Source organism: Neovison vison, chromosome 10 (assembly GCF_020171115.1).
Source record: "Neovison vison isolate M4711 chromosome 10, ASM_NN_V1, whole genome shotgun sequence".
Lineage (NCBI taxonomy): Eukaryota > Metazoa > Chordata > Mammalia > Carnivora > Mustelidae > Neogale > Neogale vison.
Window position 1 is genome coordinate 50,838,597 of NC_058100.1, and position 8,454 is coordinate 50,847,050.

Sequence of the window (8,454 nt, forward strand, 5' to 3'; positions counted from 1 at the left end):
GCCAGTCAGGAGACTGTTGTACTATTCTAGTTGTGCAATGGTGAGATCCTGATTAATGGCGGTAATAGGGATGGGGTAGAGGTCAGAGACAAGAGAAATGCTAAGGGAGTGAAAATGAAAGAAGAGGGAATTGCCATGAGGGAAAAACATGTGAATCTGGGTTATTGGCTTAGGGCACTGGATAGATGGTGGTACCATTCTCCAGGGTGGGAGGTTAGGGAAGGTTGCTATGGGTAAGGGAAGAAATTAAAGGGATAATATCATGACATAAGCTTTGTACACATGGCTTGAATATTTCAAACGATGAGAGTGTTATTATTTAAAAGAGTTGAACTCTTCTTTAATAGGACTCTACAGTACAGATGACATCAACTACTGCCTTCCTAAAGAGGTATTGCTCACTGAGAAGATGGAAATCATTCACCGATTCCAGGAAAGATCTCTGAGATCTTCCATACTTACAGGAGTTGTACTCATCATTTTCCATATTAAAATTTTTTCCCTTCTGATCCCATGATGATGTTCAGGTCTGTGTTGGCAATGTGACAGCTGACCACAAAGACTGACCTGGGAATGGATTTGTCCTGGTTCTTAATAACTAATTCCTTAATGTCATTTATGACTGGAACACATGTCCAGAAAAATTTTTTATAGTATTTGACTTTGTGCCTGAAGTGAATTCAAGTCTCAAATGATGATTACCAGATATTATTAAATTCCTGGGAAGAATTGCTCTTGCCTTTTAGTTGATTACCATCATGACTATGATTAGAGTCTATATTTTTCTTTTTTTATAAAGTCTGCATTGATATAGCAAATATACGCATAGAAATACCACAAGTCAGCACTACAAGAGAATTATTCCCTTTATGGAACTCTAGGAGACCTCTCTGGCACTTGGTCTTCTTTTCATTCATTCAAATCATCTTCCTTTAAACATGGCATTATTGCTTGAAAGGGAGGGATGAGGAAATGCAAGGGGTCCACAGATGTCCCTGTCTATACAGGAGGCCATCTCATCTGTCTTTCCCCTCTACCTTTCTGACTTCCCTTCACACACATTCTCACCCACTTAGCCACTCAGAGTTACTCTCTCCACAGAGCCCAGCTCAAAACCACTTCTTTTTCCCCAACCACCCAAGCCTACAGCCATCCTCTGAGCTCCCACAACATCAGGACTGTAGCTCCTTTAGCCCTGATGTGTCAATATTGGACAAACCACAGACCTTTCTATGTACATAATCTGTCTTCCTAAGAGTATCAATCTTTCTAGAGTACAAATCTCAAGAGGGCAGAGACTCTCTTATTAACCTCACTATGTACTTTATGCAGACATTGCTTCAATGATAGCATCAGCCTCTCTGTGCTTCCAGGCTCAGCTCTAGAAGACACCAAGCATTTACTTGGTAGCTAGTCTCTGTCCTTTGCTATTAGCACCCATGTCCCTTGTAGCTCTTAGAGAATCTTGCCTCAGTACTCAGCTTGAGTAAGATGCTTTCTTTCTTTAATCACTCTGTTCATCTCATTTATTCCTCCCCATCGGGTGAGCCTCTCTTTTTAATCTACATCATATTTATTAACTCTCTGTCTCCCAGCAATATAACACACATGTCAAGGCTATACACAGCCTTGATAAATGGATACACAGCTCCTCTCAGAAGGAAACCAGCTGCTATGAAAGTTAATGTGTTTAGTTCACAACAAAAAATCTTCCCCCATACCACGGTAGGTTGGAAACTGGTGTATTCACTTTATGACCTTATTTATTAGCCAGAATGATGCCCTGTTTGATCTGGGAAATTTGTTTAGGGTCATTAAGAAAGGGCTCCAGAGTGTCGATCGCTGACAAACACTAGCCTTGCCCACAAATTTTAAAAATAAAGACTAGAGAAAATGCTGTTTTTACCTCTTCTAGGGTGAAATTTTTTCTCTCCATCCAGTTAGTATCTGAATTCTTCTCAAGTAGTTTGCATTTGCAAATGTACTGAGCATCCTGGCAAGATTTTATTAGTTGATCATCCCTGCTTTGGAGAAGGGGGTACAGTCACCAATGACAGAGACTATTGGGGGATACCTTGGTTCCTCAGAAAAGTCGCCGTCAGAACTGAGCTCCCATACTCCACTAATGAATATTAATTTCCTTTTTAGGTAGTTCCATCTGCCTGAAAAATTAGAAGAGAAGTATACTATCTTCCTGATCTTATACATTCCTGGCCAGCAAGAATAGAAAGAATTTGAAAGAGCAGCTTAGAAAATGTGAGAAAACCTGTTTGCTGACCACTGTTCCTACCTCCTCGGGTAGGAGGTAGGAACAGTGCTCCTCTCTGTCACAGAGGCTGAATGGGAAAACTATATCCTATATAATTTTTCACTTTAATTCCTCCTTCCTTCACATGGCCACAACCCTCCCACCCCTTGCCCAACACCATCTTGCTACCACAAACATTATCTTACCTTCACTTTCAACCTTGGTTTTTAACAGCAATATGAATGTTGGGTGAAATGACCTCTTTGCCCTCCATTTATATTTTAACTGAACATTTTTTATGTACTAGAGGATGTGGTAGATTATTTTCCAAGAAGGATGTAAAATTTGCACTATTAACTGTTAGTGATGCCTTCTGGGGTAGACCAACACCATTATCAATTTGTAGCAATTCGATAATGAGGCTAAATTTATTAAATCCTGGGATTGTTTGAATTTCAGAGGAGGTTGATTCAGTGGCTCAGTCTTGTCCTTGATGACCTGATTCTTCTGCCTTCCATGGGTAAGCATCATCATAAGGCTGTCTTCCCTCATGGTGTCATCATGGCTGCAACAGTCCCAAGCTTTAAGTCCACACAGCATTCCAACCAGGAGAGAATACTTTGCTTTCCACCCATTGTAATGAAGACTATGTGGCCATGTCTGAGCTGACTGGGGTCAGGCTGACAGGCTTTGCTGATTGACTTAAACATGTAGAAACTCACCCCTGGGACTCTGGGTTGGGTCAGCTTCTCCAGAGGTATTTTACCTGCCTGTCGTGCTCATTTCTTTTTTAGAATATTCGATCACCCCAGGCCAGGCCTTATCAGATCCTGCCTGGTTACTTCAGAATTCCTCAGCTAAACTCAGAGATCTCTCTTCTCTAGTCACTTTATATTCATACATATTATTTATGTGTTGCTTGCTTGTCTCTCCTATGTCACCCCCTTTGTATCTTTATTTCATCTTCTTTGACATGTCCTGAGATTCTGTTTATGTGCTAATGGTTTTTTTGTTTTGTTTTTTTGTTTTGTTTTGTTTTTGCAGTACAGTTGAGACCTTCTCCCTTTCTGGCAGGATTATGCCTCCGTCTTCTTTATTCTTAACAAGTTTTCCCCAGCTGCCTGCTAATTCCACCTTAGAACTCCCCAAACACACTCTTCCACCTCTGCTCACACATCAGCCGGAACACAAACGAGCAGCACCGAGAGGAGATGTTCCATATTTTAGACTGAAATGTGAACTGATCTGTGTTTCCATTTCAAAAATGGCTATGTTATGGTTTTTGGTTTTTTTTCCACTTTACTACCTTTGCACTGAAGATTTGACCAGCCCTGGCTCAACATCTCCTTCCAAGAAGTAAGCAGTTCAACAAGAATCCAGATGTCGGAATTTTGAATCAAGAGCTTGAATGAAAACCACAAATCTCACAGTGAAATCTAGTCAGTAAGGATAGAATGCGGGGCGGGGAGAAAGTGTGGCTTAGTTGGTTAAGCATCTGCCTTCAGCTCAGATCATGATCCCAAGGTCCTGGGATGGGGCCCAGGGTCTCAATGGGCTCCTTGCTCAGCAGGGAGTCTGCTGGTCTCTCTCCCTTTACCCCTATCCCCACCTGTACACTCTCACTCGCTCTCTCTCAAATAAATAAATATAATCTCTAAAAAAAAAAAGAAAGGAAGGAAGGAAGGAAGGACGGAAGGAGTGGAATGCAATGTAGGGTGTGTAAATTATCTTGGTATTTCAATAGCCCTCAGGAGTTGGTATGTTTATCTGTTGCTCAAGATTGGGAGTATCCCTCAGTCCCTCTTAGGGTCTTTCATTCCTCTAGGATTTGATGACCAGATGTGAGAATCTCTGTGGTTAATTCCGAAACAGATTTCAGCATTTCGCAAAACCTATTATTACTATTATCTAGGAAAGGTCCCATCCACATACTCTTCTGGTTTTGGCTCACTTCAGTCAGTGAATTCTTCCTAAGAACTCTTCTCCAGTCATTTCAAAAGCAGTTCTCTGAAAAATCTATTTTAGAGACATAGTTAGAAATGATAGAAGTCAAGGAACCTGTCAAAAAGAACAGATGGTTACATTCTGTCAGAAACAAATGCTTTAAAAACCTCTTCTACTCAGAACATTAAAACCAAGAGAAACTGGCCCAACCCCTAGCTGTTGCTGAGACCTCTGTCAGTTGGTTCTTTGCTAACATTGATGGAAATGATTTTGGCTCATTGTAAAAAATCTTTGTTAATCCATTAAGATACACTGTTGTTTAATAGGGGCGCAGTGGCAGTATCGTAGCCAATGAGGTTTATCCGAGGTGCGATTATTGCTAATTGAATAGATGCATGCATGGACAGACAGTTGGTTAGATACGCATTAAAGCACATAAGCTAAAATACTAATGGTAGAATCTAGGTGGCATGTTTATGGGTGTTCACTGTCCGTTTCTTTCATTTTTCATATATGTTTGAAATTCTTCAAAATGTAACACTGGAAGAAAAAAACAGTATGTTCAACAATGAGCTGAATCAGATTAGCAAGTTAGTACATGGACAGACCATTGGAAGATGCCCATAAACAATGGGGAGAAATCTGCATAAACTTAGGCATTATGGGGTAATGTTGGCAGTCATTGGGCAGAATAAGAGGGGAGTTAGTTCTGATGGTTCCTGTGAGAGACCATCAAGACAGCCAGTGTAGGATAAATTCTATTCACTACAATTTCTTTCAATACTATTCAATGCCCCTCTTCTGAATGCTTTGGTGGGAGGGAAGAGAAAGCTGTGACTCCCCTGTGAAGTTCTTTGCCTAAGTTATCTCCTTTCCTTTTTGTAGCATGCATGAAACCACGTTTCTTGGTATTCATTTCCTTTTTGTCTTCACAGCATCCCTTAACCCATTTTTGGGTAAAAGCACACCAGTTTTCCCAAGGAGACTAAGCCTCCATCACCAAAGGCAGATGTGATGACATATCCCTACTGAGTTAAAGGTGTGGAAAGTAGCATGAGCAAGGCCAGATCAGTACCCTCTTCAGGGAATTTGAATCTTGAGCAGTCAGTCATGGATAGAAAATGGTTGGAACTGAAAACATGGAAGCCTTCAAGAATGCATTCATTAATTGTTACTACCTTTAGAACTCTCTGGAATCCTATCATTTGGATTGGCTAATGTTGTTTCTGTTGCTTGCAAACAAAGAGCTCTAACTAGCAGAAGCGATGTAGTTCCCATTTTAGAAATAAGGAAACCTGAGCTCAGAGGGATTGAGTGTTTTTGGCTCAGATCACCACTTGATACTTGTCACCAACTCTATCAGACTCCAAAACCTGCCTCCTGTACTTATTCTACCATACTCTCTCAAATGCAGCAGACCGGATTCCAATCTCATCTGGCTGGGTAAGTTTGGGAAAGGTGTGTACCAATTTCTAAATGTCAATTTCCTGCTCTCTAAAACAGAATAACAATAGTCATGTATACCACAGAGTTGTGGTAAGGATAAAATAAGCTAATTCCTGTGAGTTGTTCGGGCACAGTGGCTGGGACATAATAAATGCTCCGATGATGATGGTATCAGTGAGGTTCCAGCAAGAAGAAAGGGGGTATTTGAAGAGAATGATGAAGGGACTGTTTAGAAAAGTAAGGGCAAAGTTTAGGAAACCCAGAAAGGGGTAGGTGGAAGGACCCCAGGGCTAGAAACAAGAGCAAGCTGTGGAGAACGGCTGTCCAGCATGAGCTGGGATCTCTCGCTGTGCTTCTAAAATAGGGGTCGTGCCTGACATAGTCCACTTAGCGCTACAAGGAGGGAGCCAGGAGAGGAAATGCCCTGTCTTTTCCCTCTCAGCTCATCTCCTAATCTCCAGCCAGTGCCTTGAGTTGGCCAAACCTAGCCAGAAGCCAGAGGACAAGGAAGTCTGGTTGATGCCATCCATAGAGGTCAGCTTCTCAGGACACAAGGAAGGGTGGAGAAAACTGGAGACACACTTTGATCTTGAGATACATTTTACCTCAGCATCCTTTTATTTGGGTAACAAACAAACAAACAAAAACCCACAAATTTGTCGGGCGCCCCAGGGGGCTCAGTCAGTTAAGCATCTGACTCTTGATTTCAGCTCAGGTCATGATCCCGGCGTCCTGGGATGGAGCCCTGTGTCAGGCTCTGCACTCAGCAGGGAGTTTCTTCTCTGCCTCTCTTTTTCCCTCTGCCTCTTTCCTTGCTCTCTCTCTCCCTCTCTCATAAAATGAAAAAATGAATCTTAAAAAAAGTTGTGTCCTCAATACAGCGGACCCACAGCTACCATTCATTATATGTGGTATGAATTCAAACTCCTACCTAACCCTAAGTTGTTAGCCACTACCAGTGCCTGTTATATAAGGCTGCAGAGAAATAAAGGAGAGGGAAAGTAACTAACATAAAACATAGTTGCACAGTCCTATTTCTGAGGCTAACCTTGACGACTAAGTTGAGAAGCACAACTTCTTTCATCTACCACCCCTCAATCAGATCAGGGTGCTTATACGCAAGAAAATTTTAAGACAAATCAGGGTTCAAAGTTCCTAGCCTTCTCTGCGTCTACCCAAATGCTCACATCCTATGTCTCAAGGTCCCATTCCCTCCTCTGCTCCTTAATAAATCAGACACCGAAGAAGCAACTGTCAGACCCTAAATCGATCCTTACTTATAACAAACATGTTCTAAAGAGGGTAAGTACTGTTTTTAAAGCTGCCAGAGAAGTTTTCTAATTTTCTACTTGTGCTCTGACTAGATCTTCGAATCGGCACTTTTTTCTGAGAACATTATTTAGGACTGACAGAAAATGACACCTCACGCCACTGTCTTGAAAATTTCCACTGTCATGGTAGCACTTAAGGACCATAGCTAACTGACCATAACACTTAAGGATCCTCCACCAGCACTGCATCCCAGTCTCTGTTACTAGTAATAATTTGAATAGCATACAATGGATTGTACATTTCCATTTTCCTATACCAGGAAAGTTCTATGTTCTCATCACATATGTTAGCAATCTGTATCAGTCTCCAATTGTTACCATAACAAATTACCATGAGCTTACCAACTTAAAACAATACTTATTTATTATCTTACAGCTCTGTAGGTCAAAAATCACACAGGTCTCAGGCAGCTGGGTGGCTCAGTCAGTTAGACATCTGCCATTGGCTCAGGTCATGATCCCAGGGTGCTGGGATAGCGTCCTGCATTGGGCTCTCCGCTCAGTGGGGAGTCTGCTTCTCCCTCTATCCTTCCCCCCTGCTCATGATCTCTTTCTCTCTCACTCTCTCTCAAATAAATAAGTAAAATAAAAAATCTTTTTAAAAAATCACACAGTTCTCACGGAGCTAAAATCAAGGTGTCAGCAGGGCTGTATCCTTACTGAAGACTCTAGGAGAGGATCTGTTTCCTTGGCTTTTCCATTTCTAGTGGCTGCCTTCATTTCATGGCCATGACCTCCTTCCATGTTCAAAGTCAGAAATGGCTGGTCGGTCTTTCTTACATTACACCACTCTGACTCTGGTTCTTTTGCCTTTCTCGTCCACTGTATGGACCTTGTGATTACCTCCAGGATCATCTTCCTCTCTTGAGATCAGCTGAATAGCAACCTCAATTCTATCTGCAACCTTAATTCCCTTTTACCACGTAACATATTCATGGATCCCAGGGACTAAGATGTGGACATTTTCGGGTGGACATTATTCTGCCTACCACACAGTACAATCCCAGTATACAATTTTGGAGATCTATTTCTTCAGGCCATTCATAGTGGGGTTACTGCATCGGTCTGGGTCCTGCCAGAAAAACACATGGTACATTCAAAAGGAACGATTGGAAAACTTTTAATGAAGAGACAATTTTCAAAGATGTGGGCAGGGTTAAAGGAAACCAGCAAGGGATAATAAAGTTCCCTAAAGACAATAATAGAAAGGAGCAAGGATTGGAGGAAGCAGTTACCAGAGCCAGGTGAGGGCAGTGGCCTTAGGTAGAGAAACACAGCCAGTGCCAAATGATGTCCCAGGAGGGAAGGAGCAGGAGATTAAATACCCTAACCTCTCCTGCCACTCTTCGATTTCCTCCCAGCCCTGCCCATTGGCTAAGTCTACCCAGTCTAGAAGGCAAGGGAGTAGGTTGATGTGGACAAAAAAAAAAAAAAAAACAATCAGCATCTCAGGACACGAGGCAGGTGGAGAAAGGTACATAACTG

At 41.9% G+C, this 8,454-nt stretch overlaps 1 pseudogene; it reads left to right on the forward strand.

Annotated features, from left to right (window-relative positions):
• The first annotated feature begins 4,514 nt into the window (after nucleotides 1–4,514).
• Nucleotides 4,515–4,728, forward strand: LOC122918904 (annotated as a pseudogene).
• Nucleotides 4,729–8,454: the final 3,726 nt, after the last annotated feature.